This window comes from Eleutherodactylus coqui, chromosome 5 (assembly GCF_035609145.1).
Source record: "Eleutherodactylus coqui strain aEleCoq1 chromosome 5, aEleCoq1.hap1, whole genome shotgun sequence".
Lineage (NCBI taxonomy): Eukaryota > Metazoa > Chordata > Amphibia > Anura > Eleutherodactylidae > Eleutherodactylus > Eleutherodactylus coqui.
In genome coordinates this window covers 184,101,588-184,127,100 of record NC_089841.1, presented here as the reverse complement: position 1 = coordinate 184,127,100, position 25,513 = coordinate 184,101,588, and positions in this window count along the sequence as shown.

The window sequence follows — 25,513 nt, the reverse complement described above, 5'->3', positions numbered from 1 at the left end:
GTGAGCGCGGGATGAATTTTCGGGAAGGGCTTAAAAATATAAGCCCTTCCTTGAAAAGCATCCAAAAATGTGTAAAAATAAAAAAAATATATGTACTCACCTTGTCCGTGCAGCCGAAGTTCAGCTGCGGCCAGCCGGCAGTTCTCCTGAACTGCTCTGGGTAGTATTCAGCAGCCGGGGATTTAAAATCCCCGCCTGCTGGATGGGCTGCCTCTGATTGGTCACAGCCCTCACCAATCAGGGGCAGCTCTCAGCTGTCATTCAATAGCTGAGAGCTGCCCCTGATTGGTCCTTGCGCTAAGCCAATCAGAGGCAGCAATCACTCACCCATTCATGAATTCATGAATGGGTGAGTGAGAGCTGCTTCTGATCGCTGAGACCCCTGCCAATCCCACGAACAGGGTTCCTGTCCTCCTCACTGTTTCGTTAATGCACCCCCTGCATTGTGGAGGAGACTGAATGGAGTGCAGGCCATGCAAGCAAACCAGCACTCCATTGACTTTCAGTGGGACTGCCGAGTACACGAGCAGCACTCTGCTCGGGTATTTCCATCACTTTCATTGAAATGAATGGAGTGCTAACCGCTCTTGTACAGCAATCACTTGACTCAAAGAGACATCACTGCCGCGGGAGAAGCAAACCTTGCAGTGACAGGAGATAAGGACACAGGAGTTCATTCCACTGATCAGTGGGGGGTCTCAACAGCGAGATCCTCATCAATCAGCAAGCTACCACTAGTCCTGTGGATAGGGGATAACTTGATATTCTGGTACAACCCCATAAAAAATAAATTTTGTTTTGCAGCGCCATACTCTGAGATCCATAACATTTTCATTTTAAAATCGATGGAAGTCTATGAAGTCTTCTTTTTTTGAGGTGTGAGCTGTAGTTTTTTTTTTTATTTGCACTATTTTGAGGTACATACAACTTTTTGATCTCTTTTCATTCCATCTTTTGGGAGGCAAGGTGATGTCAAACAGCAACTTCTGCATTGTGTACTTTTTTTTGTTTTCAACATTCACGGATAAATAATGTTATATTTAATAGTTTGGAGATGGACATGGCAATACTAATTATGTTTTTTTTTATTCCTTAGATTTTTATTTTTACCTACAACATAGGAAAAAGTTTTTTTTCTTAACTCAATATTTTTGCTGACTTTTTAACATTTACATTTTTAATCTAAGTGCTTGTATAATACATTTCAATTCTATGTTGCAGTGTTTTGAGAATTGTCCTATTATACCCTGCCTCCGACAGGATGTAATAGAAATACTCAGATGGCAGACCTGGGGGCCTGACATAACAACCACTTGTAGGTCAATTGGGTGAAAGTCTATAGTCTATTCTCTCTGTCTAACTGCTTAGATGCTGCATTCACCATTGACTGTAGCATCTAAGGTGTTAAATGGCCAGGATCAGTTATCTCCAATACCAACCATTTCAGGCTGGTGTTGGTTGTATAATATAGCCAATACTTGCCACATATGAAGCAAGCTCAGCAGTTGAGTTGGTTCCATACTAGAGATGAGCAGTATACTCGCTAAAGGCAATTGCTCGAGCGAGCATTGCCTTTAGCGAGTACCTGCCCGCTCAAGACTGAAGGGTGCCGGCGGCGGGCAGGGAGCTGCGGGGGAGAGCGGGGAGGAACAGAGGGGAGATCTCTCTCTCCCTCTCTCCCCCCCGCTCCCTCCTGCTGACTGCCGCTACTCACCGCTCCCCCGCGCCCGCACCCGAACCTTCCGTCTCGAGCGGGCAGGTACTCGCTAAAGGCAATGCTCGCTCGAGCAATTGCCTTTAGCGAGTATACTCGCTCATCTCTATTCCATACCTTTCCTTCCGAGTTCTGTCATACATATACAGTGTGATCGGAAGGGGTTGAGCGTTAGTGAATTGAAACCTGAAAGTCCCTTTAATAATCTCTTTCTGAACCTCGCAGCTTTTTTAAATAGCTTCTATACAGCCAAAATTATCTTTCATTTGCGTTCTTCAAAGTAGATGTGCCCAATGACACTTGCTCTTTCAACCAAATTATAGACGTATATAAATAAGTAAAGTTATTAATGAAGAAAAGCTATGGCATTTATATTTTACTAGTGTTCTGCAGTGAAATAGCTGTTCATTAATAAAGGTTGAAATAGGGCAGTAGTTGATGTAAATGAACATCACATTTACAATTTGATTTAATTAAAATATTCATACACAGTTTCCTTCTGAATGCTCTGTGGAACTTGAAGATACTTCCTAAGAAGAGTTTATTTTATTATCATATGCCCTTCATGACTTCGTCTACTTCACAGCATGGCAAATAAAATATACAGTACAGTATAGTGCCACTTCTTGACTGAGCCAACAGCTGAGCAGATCAGCTACATGTTCATTTCTAAATTCTCATATGTAGAAAATGTTACTGACTTAGGCTACCTACACACGGGCGAGTGAGATATTGGAACAAGAAACTCAGTTCCTGGCCCGATATCGCACTCCCGGTAGTTCTGTGAGGTAGCGATCCTCCGGAGCAGCTATCAGCCACATTAGAGGATCGGCAAGTGTTTCCCATTGGAAGCAATGGGAAACCTTGCATTGCACTAGTGTGCACAGTGCATTGTGTTTTACTGTCCCTCTCAAAACAATTCATTCCAGGGAGCACAAAAAGATAAGACATGCAAAGCACAAATCTCACACTAGTTTTTTTAGGCCATGCGAAACCAGCCTTAAAAAAATACTAATATTAAATTATAATGAAATACTATTTCACAAGAGCACTAAGAATTGAACAAGTAAAATACAGTAGTTCAAGTTAATCACTTTCAAAGATGACTTTATAAGGAATGGTTCAAAAACAAAAAGTTTGCATGTCATTTAAAGAGAATCTGTTACCATATGCAATCCTCCTAAATTAGTATAATGTGTGGATAGCTGAAGAGACAGAGATTGCAGGGATGTATTTATTATCTCTAAACTCACTTTCACTGCCAAACAGTAAGGGATTATTCACATAAGGGTACTTCACGTCTGTATGCTGTCTAACGGACTTTACACAGAGCTCATGCAGCCATAGGGCTTAGTCACACGGGCGTTTATTGCCGCGATTTGCGCATGCGCATGCGTCCAGCGATTTTTTAAAACCATTGCTTTGCAATGGTATCGGACACATGAGCGCTTTTTATGCGCTCGTCCGATAAATTAGAGAACAGAAATCGCAGATCGCACCTATCTGCGATCTGCGATTACTGTTCTCTTCTCTGTATGCGCTCAACGGGGCCGGCGGCAGCAGCTCCGACCCCATTGAGAACATACAGAAGACAAATCATTCTTCTCTGCCACAGCTGGAACAGCTGTGGCAGAGAAGAACGATGTTTGCCCATTGAATTCAATGGAGCCGGCAATACAGCCGACTCCATTGAAAGCAATGGGCTGCCGGCCTGAGCCAATCAGAGGCAGATCTCAGTCACACCCATTCATGAATTCATGAATGGGTGTGACTGAGACTTGCCTCTGATTCGCTCAGCGCTGAGCCAATCAGGGGCAAGTCTGAGTCACACCTCCTTCACACCCACTGCAGGCCGGCCGCCGGGATCTCCAGCTGCCGGGAGCAGGTGAGTACATCCTTTTTTTTTATTTTTTCACATTTAAGGATGCATTGCAGGGAAGGGGTTATATATTTAACCCCTTCCCGACAATTCATCCCACACTCGCCCGCAGCGCTTGCATTCAATGGAGCCGGCTGTATTGCCGGCTCCATTGAATGCAATGCGCTGGACAGCTCCGGCCCGTTTCTAATGAAACGCGGCTAGGAGCAGATTTTCGGGCAATTTTTGGGCCGATTTTTCGGCGCCGGTCACGCGATTTGCGCATGCGCATCGGTCATGCGATGCGCAAATCGCGTGAAAAAACGCCCGTGTGACTAAGGCCATAGAAGTCAGTGAGCAATTAGGACGCCCATCTTTTTATAAAGACTGGTGGTCCTTGTGAAAAATATTACAACATCCGCTATTCTGATCCAAAACATTTATAAAACGTAGTTAAAAAAATGAAACTGTGGCATTGTTCTTTGGGTTTAGTTTTTACAGCATACAGGGTGCAGTGAAATGATTTGTTAAATTGATTCATCAAGTTAGTAATATTACAGTGATACCAAGTTTATATGGCTTTTTATTAGAGATGAGCGAGCGTACTCGGGTCGAGTGTTTTTGCACTCGAGCACCGCTTATTCCGAGTAACTGACTACTCGGACGAAAAGATTTGGGCGGCGACGGGGGGCAGCATGGTGGAGCGGGGGGTAGCAGTAGGAAACAGGGGGAGCTCTCTCTCCCCCCCCCCCACTCCCCTCTGCAACCCCCCGCTCACCCCCGGCGCCCCCCGAATCTTTTCGTCCGAGTAGTCAGTTACTCGGAAAAAGAGGTGCACGAGTGCAAAAACATCCGAACCGAGTACGTTCGCTCATCTCTACTTTTTATGTTTTACTACTTAAAACATAAAAAGCTTGCATTAGGTAGTTGGCTCAAGGTTGACTCAGCCTTCCATCCTTCCGAAGTCGGTAAAATGACTATCCAGCTTGCTAGGAGGTTAAAAGATGACTGGGGAAGACAATGGCACATCATCCTGCAAAACCAGTCTGCCAAGAAAACGTCACAATGTGACGTCACCCTAGGAGTCATAGTATATAAAAGGTGGTTAGTCAGCAGCACAAACCTTTTGATACTGAAGTCGGTGAGGCAATCAATATGCAAAGCCCATAGGATTACAAACCAACAATCCAGATGGAATCCAATATAAATGAGAGAGGGCAGCAGAGTTGGTCCAAATATCCACAGATATCCTTTATTTCTCTGTAACAAGCAAACAAACGCAACGTTTCAACTCAATAAGAGTCTTTGTCAAGTTTGAGTCGAAAGGTTGTTGCTTTTTTTTTGCTTGTCACGGAGGAATAAAGGATATCTGTGGATATTTGGACCAACTCTGCTGCCCTCTCTCATTTATATTGTCACCCTAGGAGTCAGTTATGACTCAGTGCTTGCACCAGGGACTTTACTTTACTTAAAAAAAATATATATATTTTTTTTTTAAAAAGCCTTTTCTCATTTTATTCTGAGACCTGCAATTATTTTTTCCTTTGTTGGAGCTGTGTGAAGGCTTTTTTTGCGGAGTGAGTTATAGTTTATATAGCTACCCTTGTGGAGTACACATAACTTTTTGATCACTTTCTATTTAATTTTTTAAAGGTTGTTTGTCCAAAAAGAAGCAATTCTGCAGTTTAGCGAATTTTGTTATGATGTTCACCATGCAGTGTAAATATATTTATTAGAAGTAAAATAATTTTGAAATACTTACATATGTTTTTCTATTTCTGACTGTTATGGACATGGCAATATTGATTATGTTTAATTTTTATATTATTTCATTTTGTGGAAAAACAAGAAAAGTTTTTTTTTAACTTTTCATTTTTTTCATTTTTAAAAATTTTTATTAAACGTATGTTTATCTCTTTTTTGTAGTCTCAATAAGGGGACTTGAACTTGTGATTGTTTGATCACTTGTACAATACACTGTAATATCTGTTATGCAGTATATTGCACAAAAACATGTACATATTATATAAATAAAATTCTAGTCAACATTAATGGCACCCCTGAATATTAGGTACACCATGTAAAATATCTCCTGAAAGAGTGTTTAATGAAACTGCTTGGATGTATATAAATTCCTATATTTGCTAGAGAAAAGCACAAGACACAAAAATAGTAAAGTAAAAACTTTGCAGGATAAGAAAATAGAAAAATTAAATCAATGCCAGCACATGATTACTGGCACAAAGGACAAAATCAAACTAAACTATGATAGATTATAAATTTGACTCATTCCCACCTTGTCTGTGCTCACATGACTTTAATTAGCCTATGAATGGTGGCTTTGATGCTTAAAAAGGACAATTTTATTTTCTGTACCTTCTTCCCAAGGAGTTGTCTGAACAGACCAGAAATTATATTATAACTAGAGATGAGCGAGCATACTCTCTAAGGGCAATTGCTCGAGCGAGCATTGCCCTTAGCGAGTACCTGCCCGCTCAAGAGACAAGGTTTGGGTGCCAGCGCTGGGGAGCGGGTGAGTAGTAGCAGTCAGCAGGGGGGAGCAGGGGGAGAGAGGGAGAGAGAGATCTCCCTTCCGTTCCTCCCTGCTCTCCCCCGCAGCTCCCTGCGCGCCGCCGGCACCCGAACCTTTTCTCTCGAGCGGGCAGGTACTCGCTAAGGGCAATGCTCGCTCGAGCAATTGCCCTTAGCGAGTATGCTCGCTCATCACTAATTATAACCAGGCAAAATCAGTCCACGGCTCGGATCACATCAGTGTTTTATTTAGCATTTTTCGGTTCTGTCCTAAACAGATACTAACATATTCAGTAATATCCCCATTGATTTCAGTGTGACTTATTTAGTTTCAGTTTGTTTCCTTCCTTCTGTATCCCTTTTTTTTTACAGAATAAAAGACTGACCTGCAGTTAAAGGATACAAGATAGAGATGGGCGAGCATGCTCGTCCGAGCTTGATGCTTGTTTGAGCATTAGCATACTCAAAGGTACTCGTTACTCGAGCGAGCATCACGCGGTGCTCGAGAAAATTTCACACTCTCCTCCCCACATGTTTAGCGGCTTTTTTAGCCAATGAACATGCAGGGAAGGCTTTGGCACCTCCTGCTATGCTATTTCTTTACAGTTCATGCTGTCTTTCCCTGGGGCACTGGTTAACAAGCCCCTCGGGGAAAGGCAGGGGCTGGGACAGGCAGTAGCTTGCCTGTCGGTGGACAGCCACCTGAATCCCATTAAGCAAGTACAAGCTGTCACTCAAAAAATCTTTCAGGTTTTTACCTGCACTCTTGGTAAACAAATTTTTCAGGGGTTCACCTGCATCCTGGGTAAAAAAAATCTTGTTGTAGAATGGGTTGTTGAATTGTGGAGATGTGTAGAAGTTCTGGCATCGGAGTTCCCTTTATGCCCACGTTTGTGGCTCATGAAATTTTGTGACGGAGGTGGCACAGGATTGGAATGATGATCGTACGTTAATTTATTATCATCAATTCTCAACAGCATTGTGGGCTATCGCCCACACTTTCAAAGAGGGTCGCTGCCTGGCCCTACCAACACTCTGCAGTGTGTGTCTCTGGTTCCTCCTCATCGCAGACGCACTTGTAAATCGACATGAGGGTGGTGTGGCTATGAAGCGAGCATGCGGCATAAGGGCAGCTAAACGCTGCGCAGGTAAAATTTTGTGTGCGCTGCGGACGCAGGGTCATGTGGGGGGTTGGACAGCAATGCCAGCATGTAACCCAGGAGATGAGGCAGCAGTGTCACCCGCAGGCAGTGATTGTTCTTGGTTGCAGGTAGTGTGGTGCTTAGTGTGCCAGTGCGTGTGCCTTGCTAATGAGGGTTTGTAAAGAGGGTTGCTGCCAGGCCCTGCCAACCCTCTGCAGTGTGTGTCTCCTGTTCCTCTTCATCCAATACGCACTTATAAATAGACATGAGGGTGGTGTGGCTCTCAAGCAACTGTGTGGCATGAGGACAGCTGGACGCTGCGCTGGGAAAAATTTCAGTATGCTGTGGATGCAGACTCGTGCCTGCATCCTGGGGGCGATTAGACAGCATTGCCAGCATGTAGCACAGGAGAAGAGGCAGTGGTGTCACCCGCAGGCAGTGATTGGCCTTCGTTCCACCTAGTGTGGTGCTTAGCTAAGATGTGCCAGCGTGCGTGCCTAGCTGATTATGGTCTGGCCCAACTAAATTGTTAGGGGGGTGACTACCAGGCTCATGCCCAAAATTTGGCTTAATAGTGCGACCTGGGAGCCTCAGATGCACCCATGCATACTGCCCCTGCTGTTCCCTATCCATTTCTGTGGTTTTTCCATCACTTTCTGATGTTTTCAGGTGAATCACACACCCTCCCCTATGCAGAGCATGGGTCACCTTGAAAAATGCTCAAGTCTTCCATTGACTTCAATGGGGTTTGTTACTCGAAACAAGCTCTCAAGCGTTACGAGCATTTTGGTGCTCGCTCATCTCTAATACAAGACCATCTCCAAAGACCTTGGCATCTTGGCTTCAACAGTTCAAAATATTATCAAGACATTTGCTACTCACGGAACGTCAAAAACCTTCTAATATATGGTGAAAAGTAGAGATGAGCGAACGTGTTCTTCCGAGCTTGATATTCGTGCGAATATTAGGGTGTTCGGGATGTTCGTTATTCGTAACGAACACCATGCGGTGTTCGGGTTACTTTCACTTCCTTCCCTGAGACGTTAGCGCGCTTTTTTTGGCCAATTGAAAGACAGGGAAGGCATTACAACTTCCCCCTGTGACGTTCAAGCCCTATACCACCCCCCTGCTGTGAGTGGCTGGGAAGATCAGGTGTCACCCGAACATAAAAGTCGGCCCCTCCCGCGGTTCGCCTCAGATGCCGTGTGATTTAGATGAGGGACAGTGCTGTTTGTACAGGAGCTGCTGTAGGGAAAGAATTGGTAGTTAGTGTAGGCTTCAAGACCCCCCAAAGGTCCTTATTAGGGCCACTGATAGCTGTGTGTTGGCTGCTGTTAGCAGTGCCATTTTTTTTTTTCTCAAAATCGCCTCTGCAGACCGTTGCACCTGGCATTAGGGACAGAAGTGCTGCATAGGCAGGGAGAGTGTTAGGAGTGAGTGTAGCCTTCAAGAACCTCAACGGTCCTTTCTAGGGCCATATTTATCCGTGTGCAGTACTGTCCAGGCTGCTGTTAGCTGTGCTGCATTTTTTTTTGCTTCTCAAAATCGCCTCTGCAGAGCATTCCACCCTCCATTGATACTGCAGGGAAAGAATTGTATAGGCAGGGCCACAACACAGTTATTATTCATAGAATATACGCAGTGCTGCCTTTTGCTTGTAAAACAAGTGAAAATAATTCTATTTGTCCTGCCTCTGTCCGTCCTTACGCCGGTGGACACGTGTCGGCTGCGTGTGCAACCTGTAAAAATCATACGCACCCAGCTACGTTTTACTCCTGGCTTCGCCATTTGCTTTCCTTAATTGGGAAAAAAAATACCTGCTCTGCCACAGTTAATAACTCTGCTACCCTCACGTTCTGTGACACATTAGCAGGAAAACAGCACAGTTATTAAACTTCTCATGTTCATAGAATATATGCAGTGCTGCCTTTTGGTGCAAAAAAACGGAAAATAATTCTATTTGTCCTGCCTCTGTCTGTCCTAACGCCGGTGGACACGTGTCGGCTGCGTGTGCAACCTGTAAAAATCATACGCACCCAGCTACGTTTTACTCCTGGCTTCGCCATTTGCTTTCCTTAATTGGGAAAAAAAAATACCTGCTCTGCCACAGTTAATAACTCTGCTACCCTCACGTTCTGTGACACATTAGCAGGAAAACAGCACAGTTATTAAACTTCTCATGTTCATAGAATATACGCAGTGCTGCCTTTTGGTGCAAAAAAACGGAAAATAATTCTATTTGTCCGGCCTCTGTCCGTCCTAACGCCGGTGGACACGTGTCGGCTGCGTCTGCAACCTGTAAAAATCATACGCACCCAGCTACGTTTTACTCCTGGCTTCGCCATTTGCTTTCCTTAATTGGGAAAAAAAATACCTGCTCTGCCACAGTTAATAACTCTGCTACCCTCACGTTCTGTGACACATTAGCAGGAAAACAGCACAGTTATTAAACTTCTCATGTTCATAGAATATACGCAGTGCTGCCTTTTGGTGCAAAAAAACGGAAAATAATTCTATTTGTCCGGCCTCTGTCCGTACTAACGCCGGTGGACACGTGTCGGCTGCGTCTGCAACCTGTAAAAATCATACGCACCCAGCTACGTTTTACTCCTGGCTTCGCCATTTGCTTTCCTTAATTGGGAAAAAAAATACCTGCTCTGCCACAGTTAATAACTCTGCTACCCTCACGTTCTGTGACACATTAGCAGGAAAACAGCACAGTTATTAAACTTCTCATGTTCATAGAATATACGCAGTGCTGCCTGTTGGTGCAAAAAACCGGAAAATAATTCTATTTGTCCTGCCTCTGTCCGTACTAACGCCGGTGGACACGTGTCGGCTGCGTCTGCAACCTGTAAAAATCATACGCACCCAGCTACGTTTTACTCCTGGCTTCGCCATTTGCTTTCCTTAATTGGGAAAAAAAATACCTGCTCTGCCACAGTTAATAACTCTGCTACCCTCACGTTCTGTGACACATTAGCAGGAAAACAGCACAGTTATTAAACTTAGATTATTCATTCACTAGAGGCAGTGGGGCCTTTCGTTTTCAAAAAAGGGAAAAAATTATATTTGGCCTGCAGTCTTGCGCCAATTTATTTCCTGCCTGTGAAATCAAATCACTGGTAATACAGCATGCTGAGGGGTAGGGGTAGGCCTAGAGGACGTGGACGCGGCCGAGGACGCGGAGGGCCAAGTCAGGGTGTGGGCACAGGCCAAGCTCCTGATCCAGGTGTGTCGCAGCCGACTACTGCGCGATTAGGAGAGAGGCACGTTTCTGGTGTCCCCACATTCATCGCCCAATTAATGGGTCCACGCGGGAGACGGTTATTAGAAAATGAGCAGTGTGAGCAGGTCCTGTCCTGGATGGCAGAAAGTGCTTCGAGCAACCTATCGTCTACCCGCAGTTCTGCGCCGTCCACTGCTGCCAATCCGAATCCTCTGTCTGCTGCTCCTCCTTCCTCCCAGCCTCCTCACTCCACTACAATAACACCTGCTCAGGAGCGGGAACACTCCCAGGAACTGTTCTCGGGCCCCTGCTTAGATTGGGCAGCAGCGGTTCCTCTCCCACCAGAGGAGTTTATCGTCACTGATGCCCAACCATTCGAAAGTTCCCGGGGTCCGGGGGAAGAGGCTGGGGACTTCCGCCAACTGTCTCAACAACTTTCTGTGGGTGAGGAGGACGATGACGATCAGACACAGTTGTCTTGCAGTGAGGTAGTAGTAAGGGCAGTAAGTCCGAGGGAGCAGCGCACAGAGGATTCGGAGGAAGAGCAGCAGGACGATGAGGTGACTGACCCCACCTGGTGTGCAACGCTTACTCAGGAGGACAGGTCTTCAGAGGGGGAGTCAAGGGCATCAGCAGGGCAGGTTGCAAGAGGCAGTGCGGTGGCCAGGGGTAGAGGCAGGGCCAGACCGTATAATCCACCAAGTGTTTCCCAAAGCGCCCCCTCGCGCCATGCCACCCTGCAGAGGCCGAGGTGCTCTAAGGTCTGGCAGTTTTTCACAGAGACGCCTGACGACCGACGAACAGTGGTGTGCAACCTTTGTCGCGCAAAGCTCAGCCGGGGAGCCAACACCAACAGCCTCACCACCACCACCATGCGCAGACATATGATGGCCAAGCACCCCGCAAGGTGGGACGAAGGCCGTTCAGCGCCTCCGGTTTGCACCACTGCCTCTCCCCCTGTGCCCCAACCTGCCACTGAGATGCAACCCCCCTCTCAGGACACAGGCACTACCGTCTCCTGGCCTACACCCACACCCTCACCTCCGCTGTCCTCGGCCCCATCCAGCAGTGTAGTTCAGCGCACCGTCCAGCCGTCGCTTGCGCAACTGTTGGAGCGCAAGCGCAAGTACGCCGCCACGCACCCGCACGCTCAAACGTTAACCGTCCGCATAGCAAAATTCATCAGCCTTGAGATGCTGCCGTATAGGGTTGTGGAAACGGAGTCCTTCAAAAGTATCATGGAGGCGGCGGCCCCGCGCTACTCAGTTCCCAGTCGCCACTACTTTTCCCGATGTGCCGTCCCAGCCCTGCACGACCACGTCTCCCGCAACATTGTACGCGCCCTCACCAACGCGGTTACTGCCACGGTCCACTTAACTACGGACACGTGGACAAGCACAGGCGGGCAGGGCCACTACATCTCCCTGACGGCACATTGGGTGAATTTAGTGGAGGCTGGGACAGAGTCAGAGCCTGGGACCGCTCACGTCCTACCCACCCCCAGAATTGCGGGCCCCAGCTCGGTGGTGGTATCTGCGGAGGTGTATGCTTCCTCCACTAAAGCACCCTCCTCCTCCTCCTCCTCTGGCTCGCAATCAAGATGTGTTAGCAGCAGCATGTCGCCAGCAGTCGGTGTCGCGCCATGTGGCAGCACAGCGGTGGGCAAGCGTCAGCAGGCCGTGCTGAAACTACTCAGCTTAGGCGATAAGAGGCACACGGCCCACGAACTGCTGCAGGGTCTGACACAGCAGACCGACCGCTGGCTTGCGCCGCTGAGCCTCCAACCGGGCATGGTCGTGTGTGACAACGGCCGTAACCTGGTGGCGGCTCTGCAGCTCGGCAGCCTCACGCACGTGCCATAACTGGCCCACGTCTTTAATTTGGTGGTTCAGCGCTTTCTGAAAAGCTACCCACGCTTGTCAGACCTGCTCGTAAAGGCGCGCCGGCTCTGTGCACATTTTCACAAGTCCCACACGGACGCTGCCACCCTGCGCACCCTGCAACATCACTTTAAGCTGCCAGTGCACCGACTGCTGTGCGACGTGCCCACACGGTGGAACTCTACGCTCCACATGTTGGCCAGGCTCTATGAACAGCGTAGAGCTATAGTCAAATACCAACTCCAACATGGGCGGCGCAGTGGGAGTCAGCCTCCTCAATTCCTTTCAGAAGAGTGGGCCTGGTTGGCAGACATCTGCCATGTCCTTGGTAATTTTGAGGAGTCTACCCAGGTGGTGAGCGGCGATGCTACAATCATTAGCATCACCATTCCTCTGCTATGCATCTTGAGAAATTCCCTGCAAACCATAAAGGCAGCTGCTTTGCGCTCGGAAACGGGGGCGGGGGAAGACAGTATGCCGCTGGATAGTCAGGGCACCCTCCTGTCTATTTCTCAGCGCGTACAGGAGGAGGAGGAGGAGCATGAGGAGGATGAGGAGGAGGGGGAAGAGACAGCTTGGGCCGCTGCTGACGGTACACCGGCTGATTGCCTGTCATCCTTTCAGCGTGTATGGCCTGAGGAGGAGGAGGAGGAGGAGGAGGAGGAGGATCCTGAAAGTGATCTTCCTAGTGAAGACAGCCATGTGTTGCGTACAGGTACCCTGGCACACATGGCTGACTTCATGTTAGGATGCCTTTCTTGTGACCCTCGCGTTGCACGCATTCTGGCCACGACGGATTACTGGGTGTACACACTGCTCGATCCACGGTATAAGGAGAACCTGCCCACTCTGATTCCCGAAGAGGAAAGGGGTTCGAGAGTGTTGCTATACCACAGGACCCTTGCGGACAAGCTGATGGTAAAATTCCCAGCCGACAGCGCTAGTGGCAGAAGGCGCAGTACCGAGGGCAAGGTAGCAGGGGATGTGCGTAGATCGAGCAGCATGTACATCCCAGGCAGTGCAACAGTCTTTAAGGGCCTGGCCAGCTTTATGGCTCCCCACCAAGACTGTGTCACCGCTCCCCACTCACGGCTGAGTCGGCGGGAGCACTGTAAAAGGATGGTGAGGGAGTACGTAGCGGATCGCACGACCATCCTTGGTGACGCCTCTGCCCCCTACAACTACTGGGTGTCGAAGCTGGACACGTGGCCTGAACTAGCGCTGTATGCCCTGGAGGTGCTTGCTTGTCCTGCGGCTAGCGTCTTGTCGGAGAGGGTGTTTAGTGCGGCTGGGGGAATCATCACAGATAAGCGTAGCCGCTTGTCAACCGACAGTGCCGACAGGCTAACACTCATCAAGATGAACAAAGGCTGGATTTCCCCAGACTTCTGTTCTCCACCAGCGGACAGCAGCGATACGTAAGCAATACGTAGGCTGCACCCGCGGATGGAAGCTACGTTCTCTCTCACCATCCAAAACGGGGACATTTCTGCTTCATCAATCTGTGTCTAATATTCCTCCTCCTCCTCCTGCTCCTCCTCCTGAAACCTCACGTAATCACGCTGAACGGGCAATTTTTCTTAGGGCCACAAGGCTCACTCAAATAATTTTTCTGAACAATTTTTATAAGTTTCAATGTGCTTAAAAGCATTGGAACTTTAACTAGAACCAATTTTTCGTTACACTGGGCTGCCTCCAGGCCTAGTTACCACTTAAGCCACATTAACCAAAGCGATTAATGGGTTTCACCTGCCCTCTTGGCTGGCCATGGCCAATTTTTGGGATGTACATTAGTACTGTTGATACAGCAATTTTTGTGGGCCCTCGCCTACAGTGTAATCAAATTAATTTTTAGCCCACCTGCATTACAGCTGACGTTACCTCAGCTGTGTTGGGCAATGCAATGGGATATTTTTATGTACCGCCGGTGGGTTCCAGGGAGCCACCCATGCTGTGGGTCCACAGGGAGTTGTAACTGCATGTGTCCACTTCTAAAGAACCCCAGTCTGACTGGGGCATGCAGTGTGGGCCGAAGCCCACCTGTATTACGCACGACATTACTACCTCAGCTGTGTTGGGCAATGCAATGGGATATTTCTATGTACCGCCGGTGGCTTCCTGGCACCCACCCAGGCAGTGGGTCCACAGGGAGTTTAACCTACATGTGTCCACTTCTAAAGAACCCCAGTCTGACTGGGGCATGCAGTGTGGGCCGAAGCCCACCTGCATTAAGCACGACATTACTACCTCAGCTGTGTTGGGCAATGCAATGGGATATTTCTATGTACCGCCGGTGGCTTCCTGGCACCCACCCATGCTGTGGGTCCACAGGGAACTATAAATGCATCTGTTTCCACTTATAAAGAAACCCAGTCTGACTGGGGCATGCAGTGTGGGCCGAAACCCACCTGCATTAACCCTTTCCAGTCCACTGTGTGACCTGTGAAGACATTAGGGTTTAAGGCTGTACAGCTCCGTTGTTGGTAGACGTCCGTCGGGGTTCTCTTACTGTATATTGCCAGCCTCTCTGCTGTCGGAGCCTATCCTACGTGTCAGCTCATGCAGTACTGGCTTTAGCCAGCATATAGCGCCGTTGTATAACGGCAGAAAAAGAGTAAGCCCCCTAGGAAAACCATATACAAATTGGATTGGAAAGGGTTAAGCACAACATTACTACCTCAGCTGTGTTGGGCAATGCAATGGGATATTTCTGTGTACCGCCGGTGGGTTCCAGGGAGCCACCCATGCTGTGGGTCGACAGGGACTTCACAATAGGGAGTTGTACCTGCCTGTGTCTATGAATTAAAAAGCCCGGTCTGACTGGGGCATGCAGACACCTTGACAGAATGAATAGTGTGTGGCACATAGGTTCCCCATTGCTATGCCCACGTGTGCAGCTCCAGATGGCGGTGGCACAGGATTCTATTTCTCATTGCTTCTGTACAGCATTGTGGGCTATCGCCCCGCCCCTTTTAAAGAGGGTCGCTGCCTAGCCGTGCCAACCTCTGCAGTGTGTGCCTGCGGTCCCTCGTCATGGCAGACGCAATTCTAAATAGACATGAGCGTGGTGTGGCATGAGGGCAGCTGAAGGCTGCGCAGGGACACTTTGGTGTGCGCTGTGGGGGGGAGGGGGGGCGGTTGGGCAGCATGTAACCCAGGAGAAGTGGCAGCGGAGTGTCATCCAGGCAGTGATTGTGCTTTGTTGGAGGTAGTGTGGTGCTTAGCAAAGGTATGCCATGCTAATGAGGGCTTTTCAGAAGTAAAAGTTGTTGGGAGGGGGGGGGGCACTCTTGCCGGTATTGTGGCTTAATAGTGGGACCTGTGAACTTGAGATGCAGCCCAACATGTAGCCCCTCGCCTGCCCTATCCGTTGCTGTGTTGTTCCCATCACTTTGTTGAATTGCCCAGATTTTCTCACATGAAAACCTTAGCGAGCATCGGCGAAATACAAAAATGCTCTGGTCGCCCATTGACTTCAATGGGGTTCGTTGTTCGAAACGAACCCTCGAGCATCGCGGGAAGTTCGTTCCGAATAACGAGCACCCGAACATTTTGGTGTTCGCTCATCTCTAGTGAAAAGCAAAAAATTGAAGAGAGGACAATGTGAAATCTGATTCAAAATATGGCAAAGGAGTTCAGGCTGAGCTGGAGACATCTGGAGTGATGGTTTCAACCCATACAATATGTCGTATAATGAACAAAATGGGGCCGTATAGATGAAGGCCAAGTAGGACCCCACTGCTTAAAAAAGGTATTAAAAAGTGTGACTGAACCCCGCCAAAAGTTACATTGACTGATCACAATCCTTCTGGAAAATGTTCTAATGACAGATGAAACCAAACTACAAGCCATTGGCAATGCATAGCAACGCAATGTTTATAGACTACGAAACGAAGACTTATAAAGAAAACTGTGCCCTGCCTACAGTGAAACGTCGTGAAGGATCCATAATGCTGTGCGGCTGCCTTGCTGCTTCTGGGACTGCAGGTCATGAATGCGGTATACGAACAATGAATTCAAGGGATTATCAGAGCATTAAAAAGCAAAATGTGTTCCCAAGTGTAAGAAAACTATTTCTGAGTCAAACAAATGGGTCCTACAGCAGGATAATGACCCAATGCACACATTGGAAAAAATTAACTGTTTTAAACTGGTCAGCAATGCGTCCTGAGCTCAATCCAACTGAAAATCTCTGCAGAGCTGAAATCTGCTATTGGGAATGTGAACACAGGATGGAATTTTTCCACGCGGACATTTCTGCGTCACAATGTTATCCTATTGTATATGTGTTGACAGGTAAACTTTTTCGTTGAACGTATTTGTACATGCTATTAAAATATTGTCGTGATATGAAGCTAGTATATATTCCCTTATTTCTGAAGACATTGGCTTTTTATATTTAACAATCAAGGGTGTAAATAATGTTGACCATAACATGGCAGCCATGGCAACCCATTGATATCCCATGATCATGTCACAAGAAGGTTGATGGGATAAATGGCCGCGATTAGAGCTAGCTCAAATTGCAGTTCTTGCTGGCACATGTCAGCTATGTAACACAGCTAAAAACAAATTTAGCACATCCAAAGTGAAAGAAATATATGTAGGCACATTTTACTGTGACTGCAAAGCCAAATGCCCTAGGTAAGTAGTGTAAGGTCCCATTTAAAAAGGTCATCTTGTCGCTGGCAGGTGGGATCTCACAATTTAATCTAAAGTTTATACACATCGTAAATATAGCAGAATTGAAGTTCAAAATTTACGTATTCAATGTTGACATCGTTCTTGGCGTTTTTAGCATGCTATTGTACCTTGTTTGTATGCTTAACACAGCTGACACCCATTGTTTATGGGATAGATTTGGCAAAAGATGAACATGTATGCCCTCGGTTGTGAAAGGGTTAAAGAGGTAACCCCCCCCCCCGGCAGCCTGGCAATCAGCTCTTATCATAGGAGAAAGTTGTAGCCGGCCATAAATGTCCCATGGTGCAGCCACTGTAATACCTGTAAAGGCTGAGTCTGCCAGAGCCGGAGTTGTTGATGTAGTCTTCCCTCTGGATGTTAAAAGTGGGTCCTAATAGGACATACCGCATGGACAAGGGTTGTCCTTATTCATTAAAGGGGTTGTCTCGCGAAATCAAGTGGGGTTATACACTTCTGTATGGCCATATTAATGCACTTTGTAATATACATCGTGCATTAAATATGAGCCATACAGAAGTTATTCACTTACCTGCTCCGTTGCTAGCGTCCCCGTCGCCATGGTTCTGTCTAATTTCGGTGTCTTCTTACTTTTTTAGACGCGCTTGCGCAGATCCGTCTTCTCCCTTCGGCTCCACTCAGCAGCATCGGCGTTTTGGCTCCGCCCCCTTGTACGCGTCATCGCGTAGCTCCGCCCCATGACGTGTGCCGGTTCGGTTCCAGCCTCCTGATTGGCTGGAATCGGCACGTGACGGGGGCGGAGCTACGTGATGATGCGTACAAGGGGCGGAGCCAAAACGCTGATGCTGCCGAGCAGAGCCAAGGGAGAAGACCGCACAGCGCAAGCGCGTCTAAAAAAGCAAGCAGACCCCGAAATTAGACGGAACCCTGGCGACGAGGACGCTAGCAACGGAGCAGGTAAGTGAATAACTTCTGTATGGCCAATATTTAATGCACGATGTATATTACAAAGTGCATTAATATGGCCATACAGAAGTACTTAACCCCACTTGATTTCGCGAGACAACCCCTTTAACTGTGAGACTCCAGAAGAAATATAGAATAATTCTCACCACTACAAGCTTTGGTCTGGCTTTTTTCTGCTACGTTGGCTATAGAAATCACACTTAAAGCATACTTAAGTATTTTTTGTGTGCCAAATTTACAAATGACGTGTGTGCAAAAAATACAGTAAAACATGTGCAAAGCCCCAACACACACTGCACAAATCACAGCACAAATGCACTCGTAAATGTGCTTACGCCTATTTAAAGCCAGCCTCAGGGCTTATTCACACAAGCGTATATCGGCCGCCGTTTCCACGGTCAGCTGATATACGCTCTCATCTGATGCATTGGATTCCAATACATCAGATCACACAGACGTATACCCGCGGCGTAATGACAGCGGCAGGAGAAGGGAGGTGGGAGGGCGTTTAGCAGGTCACTATAACTTGTGGCAGCTCCCCAACATGGAAACACTACCTGCTGCACTGTTTCTAGGTATGGTCTCCATCACTATACTGCAGACCTCTCTGTGCTGCTTCCTCCTCTCATACACTCTGGATTCTGAGCTATTTTACCAACCCATTGGAAACAATGGGCAAAATTTCTACTGACTTGCAGAAAAATTGAACATGCTGCAATTTTTAATCTTGCAGACCCATTGAAAACATTCGGGTTTATTTCAATGCGAATTTTGTGCATCTTGCAATGCACAGCATTTGCATAGGAAACTCGGCCGTGTGAATGCGCCCCTACTGATAAGAATTCACATGGGAAACTACAGTATGTTTTTGTAGACTGACACTATCCAATCACACAACATCTAAGTAGTCACTGTGTAAATGTGTAAAGGCCCATTTACACCAGCCAATGATCACTAATGATCATCGGCACGTCTAAATGCGAGCCCATCGTGCGCTGTTCGGGCACTGCTAGCTGATCGTTAAATTCAAGCTAACCTAAAAATCATTGTTCACTCTTATCAGCAGTTCTCCACGGGGAGGGCTGATAGCATTGTTTCCCCATGGAGAAAAAAGGATCTGAGCGCAGATAATAGCCATTAGATGACACACATGCTCACCAGTGCTGAAAAATCATCAAATGTGAGTTTAATACATTCAGGGATCTGTCAGGCAGGTTGAAAGTTACAATGTTAGGTCTATGGGTAGCACAGCTGTGCTTCAGGTATGCGATGTAATGAGTGAAGCATTGCTAAGCAACACAGCATACACTGCTAAGCTGTACCATACACTGCCCAACCAAAAGCGATAGACAGACAGAGAGAGAGAGAGAGCAATAGAGAGACAGAGTGAGAGTGATAGAGAGAGAGAGACAGACAGAGAGAGCAATAGAAAGAGTGAGAGAGTGATAGAGAGACAGTGAGAGAAAGAGTGATAGAGAGACAAAGTGAGAGACAGCAATAGAGACAACGATAGTGAGACAGAGAGAGCAATAGAGAGACAGAGGGATCGATAGAGAGACAGAGTGAGAGAGCGATAAACAGAGAGAGACAACGATAGAGAGACATACACAGAGAGAGCAATAGGGAGAGCGAGAGAGATAGAGACAGAGAGAGCGATAGAGAGACAAAGAGAGAAAGAACGATAGAGAGACAGAGTAAGAGAGCGATAGAGAGAGAGACAGTGAGAGAAAGAGCTATAGAGAGACAAAGAGAGAGACAGCGATAGAGAAAGAGACAATGACAGAGAGAGAGCAATAGAGACAGAGAGAGCGACAGAGAGAGAGAGACAGTGAGAGAAAGAGTGATGGAGAGACAGACACAGAGAGAGCAATAGAGAGACAGAGTGAGAGAGAGAGAGAGAGAGAGAAAGAGAGAGATAGCTAAGGAGACAGACAGAGGAGAGCAATAGACAGACAGAGTGATAGAGAGACAGACAAAGTGATAGAGAGACATACAGAGAGAGATTGAGAGACAGAGAGGGCAATAGAGAGACAGACAGAAAGAGATAGAGAAACAGACAGAGAGAGTGATAAAGAAACAGACAGAAAGAGAGTGAGAGAGAGCAACAGAGACACAGACAGAAAGAGAGAACGATAGAGAGACAGAAATAGCGATAGAGAGAGTCAAACAGACAAAGAGAGTGATAGAGAGACAGAAAAACACAGATAGGGAAAGTGTAGAGAGACAGAGAAAGCAATAGACAGAGAGAGCAATAGAGAGACAAATAGAGAAAAAAACTGACAGAAAGAGCAATAGACAGACAGAGAGAGAGAGCAATAGACAGACAGAATGATAGACATAGACAGAACGAGAGCGATAGAAAGAACGAGAGCAATAGAAAGGACGAGAGCAATAGAAAGAACGAGAGCAAAAGACAGAACAAGAGCGATAGACAGACAGAATAAGAGAGCAATAGAAAGACAGAGAGAGAGAGCAATAGAGAGGCCATGAAAAAGCGATAGCGAGACATAGAGAGACCGATAGAGAGACAAAGAGAGCAATAGAGACAGAAGGAGAGAGAGAGAGAGGCAGAGAGGGACAGACAGACAGAGAAAGACAGAAAAAGAATGAAAGAAACAGAGAGACAGAGCAATACCGAGACAGAAAGAGAGACAGAGAGAGAGCTAGACAGGCAGAAACAGAGAGAGAGAGAGACAGACAACAAAAGAGACAGACAGAGAGACAGATTGAGAGAGAGGCAGACAAACAGAAAAAAAGAGACAGATAAAGAGAAAGACAGACAGACAAACAGAGAAAGACAGACAGGCAGAGAGAGAAAGACAGAGACAAACAGAGAGAGAGAAAGGCAGAAAGACAAGCAGAGAAAGACAGACAAACAGAGAGAAAGACAAACAAACAAACAAACAGAGAGACCTGTAGGCTTTTTTATATTAGATATCTGCTCCAAACTCTAAATGATCACCTAACCAAGCAGATTTCAAAGTTCACAACCACCACTTTCGAAACATTTTATGTTTGTGGACCGAACATAGGGTCAATCTAGTTTTCTCAATACCATCATTCAGCCCATTTTTTTTTGTACTGCCATCTGTTCCGGGCTTCATTACAGCCATCTTTTTTAAAATGAAATCATTTGCTTGACTATCCTGCTGAATTATGCCAGGTATAATCTTGCCAGGCATAAACTGCATTATACTTATTTCTTTTAGTCTTCTGACATACAGAGTTCTTCATTACCATAACTACCATAGGTGTATTGTTTTTCTCTTTTTTTTCTGCATTGAGAATAAAGTTCTGGCAAGTTACTTCAGATACACAAGCCTCATATAAATAATATAAAAGTAACAACAGACATAGTGAATAAAGCATGAGAACACTTACTATAGAGCTGAATCAGTCAAAAAACAAAGAGTTCTTTAATTCACACTGCTTCAAGGGGTTGTCTGAGATTTGATGACATCTCCCTAATAGTACCAAGCTGTAGAAAACAGTAAAAGAACATCCAATGTACTTACCATTAGAATTCTGCACTGGTAGCAAACTAGAACTCAATGCTGGTCCACATCAGGCGCATGTATATTCAAAACCTCAGTGATATTGTGTCCATAATTATATAATGTAATATTACGCATCTGTATCCATTCACTGCGCAATACTTACTGTGCTCCCTACAGTAATTGGCACAGGCCTATAGGTATGTACTCTAGGGCAACATGGACTAAAAATACAGCTGCAAATTACTACTCATGGCAGGTTTGTCCTCCAAAAAAATAGCAAACACGACATGCAACAAATTGGCACAAAAAATTGAGACTTCTGTTATTCCTCAAATCTGGAAAGTAACAGGAAAGATGGGCTTTTTTTATCCAATCACACATAGTTTAGGTCAATTTTATTAACTATATAGGGTTAAAATGATGCAAATTTCTGATATGTGTAAGGAGAAGGCTCTACCCACACTCCCTTTTACATGGCTTATAGTGGCTTAGCCACCTACACAAATGCCCGTGACATAGCTGCTAGGCTCCACTGCCTTTGGCCCAAGACTCGGCAGGGTGGAGGGGATGAGCAGTGTAAGAGGCACCTGGAGCATCAGTTGGGAACACTGCAACCTTGCCAGAGAGAATTGGCAGGGAGCAGGGGGACAGAGGCACTGGGAAGCGCTATGAGAAGGAAGCTCCACCTCCCACTGAGGTCAGTAGTGACCCAGCTAGTGCGTCCCTGAAGAGAAGATCCAGCCCTGGAAGGAAAGAGAAAGGGGCCAAACCCTGTCCACCGCTCTAAAGTTTGAGAAACATTCTCGGGACCTCAGGTATCTGCTATAAAAAGAAAGGAGCTGTGTCACAAAGTGAGTGGCACAGTTAGGGAAGACTGCAGCAACCACAGCAGCAGTATCTAAGAGAGCCAGGACTGAACATAGATCTACCATTGAAAGTTGTGGAGGCCACTAACTGCCAATGCAGTGCTATCCCCATGCTGGGGAAACACACAGGAGATGGCCAAAAAGGCCTGGGCAACCAGGGACCAGAGAGCAATTAGTTGCAAAAGAGAACATTTGAAGATGCACTGTGGATGCAACAGATCTGGTCCCACTTTGAGATTTTATTCTAAAATGGAATGTAAGTGAGGTCGACCTCATCAAATGCCAAATAGTGTACACACTAACAGGGACTTTGTAAAGACTAGCAGGCCTACTAATAGGATAGCGATAGGAACGCTATCCTCTTCATATATGCCAGATCCAACCTGACATACATTTCTGGTATAATTTATGCCAGTTTCTGGCATAAATGATACAAAGGTGTGTAGATATGGACAGCCACACTCCAGTCTAACAAAACATGTCTCGTTCTTTTTAACCACCAAAAGTCTCAAAATGTTTGTACAAGCCTTGACCAAAATTTTGTGACTTTTGTATACCAAAAACAAGCATAAAATGTTTTAGAACCAGTTTAGCCTATTATCCTGCAATGTTCCAATATACTGTAAATTATGTTCATATTGTCTGTTATTCAAACATGTTTTTTTCTAGGTCACTTTTGCCTCACAATGGATCCAAACAGAATGAACAACTGAGGCACAAAAAATTAATTATAATCAAGGTTGTAATCTTTTGCTAAAGAACGAAAAATGCGCCCTCCATACCCCCAGGAATATATATTTTTCTAAAACTGAATTCCGTTTGTTTGAGCAAAGGTTTTTGAACTCTACATCGTGTTACCCTGCTGTTACAATCTGTCCACATGTGTTATCTAGATCTATAAAATTGAAAATTAGTTTGTATATTTATTTCTTTATTTTTCATAGGCTAATACGCGCTTAAAGGGGTTGTCCCGCGAAACAAAGTTGGGTCTATACACTTCTGTATGGCCATATTAATGCACTTTGTAATGTACATCGTGCATTAATTATGAGCCATACAGAAGTTATTCACTTACCTGTTCCATTGCTAGCGTCCCCGTCGCCATGGTGCCGTCTAATTTCAGCGTCTAATCGCCTGATTAGACGCGCTTGCGCAGTCCGGTCTTCTCCCTGGTGAATGGGGCCGCTCATGCCGGAGAGCTGGTCCTCGTAGCTCCGCCCCGTCACGTGTGCCGATTCCAGCCAATCAGGAGGCTGGAATCGGCAATAGACCGCACAGAGCCCACGGTGCACCATGGGAGAAGACCCGCGGTGCATCGTGGGTGAAGATCCCGGCGGCCATCTTGCTAAGGTAAGAAAGAAGTCGCCGCAGAGCGGGGATTCGGGTAAGTACTAAACTGTTTTTTTTTTTAACCCATCCCTTGTGTTTGTCTCGCGCCAAACGGGGGGCCTATTGGGGAAAAAAAACCAGTTTCGGCGCGGGACAACCCCTTTAAATAGATCTTAACCAATTTCACACACATACTTTTCATGATCCAACCTAAAATAATACTGGGCAGAGAAAGGGGGTCCAACTGTTTGATGCTCATAATAAGCAATTACAGGGCCGCTTTCATTTCACTAGAGCAGCTTAAACGGGTTGTGCCACTACAAAAAAAAAATTCTAATGGCTGGGCATGGGATAAAACAAAAAAAGAGAGCAGACTCACCTGTCCTCCACCCTCTGTGACACTGCTGAGCAGCTCCCGTGGCCCTGGCTCATTCACCTGTTATAAATATCTGCTGGTCAGGTGACCATTGTAGCCAATTAGATGCCACATCGGCACCATCCAAACTCCTGTTATCAGCGCTCACATCCTGGGTGTCATGATGCCAGGAGTTCCAGGCAGTGACGCTGCGGCCTCTGATTGGCCACAGCGATCATTTGACTTCCACCGGATCATTTGACTTCCACCGGATGTCCACACCAGGAGCCAAAGACAGGGCCGCAAGAGCCACTCAGCTGTGTCCCAGGGGCTGAAAACAGGTAAGTATGCTTTTTTTAATTTTAGAACTGGCCCAGCCATTTAAAAAATTTTTGTAGTGACACAGCCCCTTTAAAAGATGATGATTGGTTGTTTCAATAAATGACCTGTCAATTACTTCTTTTTCAAGTTTCACAGCTAGTTTAATGGACACTCCTTATTAGCATGTTAGCAGTAAAGAACTGATTTCATCTTTAAAAATAAATTACCATTTTTGTAGTTGAAGATTTATATTAAATTTAGTGCAGCCAGAAATGTTGGATGCAGTTTGTCAATGTACTTCTGCCAGTACTGTGGCCTAAAAGCTGTACATTTGGCACACATCATAGTTGCACTAAAACTTGTGACATTTCCACAGCTCTCACCACTTTTTTAAAAAAAAGTGGGTAAGGCATGGCCTTCTGAGGACCAACAAATTTACTACACTTTACGCCAGACACAAACATAAATCAGAACGCAAATCTACACCAGCTCAAAACTGAAACACTGGGGGGCGGAGCCTGGACGCCGAGCGGGATGGCTGCCTGAGAGCCGCGCTCCTTCAGACAGACACCCACGGAGCCTCACAGCAACGGCAAACAGAAAGAAAAATGGGCAAAACAACAAAGGACAGAAGCACAGACCCGCAGAGCACTCCTCGACCGGCCAAAACGCAGGTAGATGTGCAGCGCTTCTTTAAAGAACGGCCGTCTCGTTCCCCGCGGCCCCCGTCCAAGATGGCGCCGGCACGAGAGCTCATCCCTGCACTTAACCAGGCGGAGGAAGAAGAGCTGCCCTCGGACGGAGAGGAGGGTGAGTCTGTATCCAGAGGTTTTATGAAAAACTTACTTTCTCAAGCCCTGCGCCCCATCAGCTCTGACCTGGCTGAAATAAAAGACAAGCTAAAACAACTGGGTCACAGGGTGGAGGATTTCGAGACCTCCTCTGCCGCCATTGTGTCACACTCCCTGCAGCTAGAGCAAGCAGTTAAGGAACAGCATTTACACCTTAACAGAGTGCTCCTACTCCAAGAAGACCTGGAGAATAGAAATAGGCGTAACAACTTGCGCCTAAAAGGGGTTCCGGAATCTTACGCCAGCGAAAGTTTAGCGAAAGTCGCCAAAGAAATTTTCGCCATTTTGCTGGGGGAAGAAAGGGCATCCAG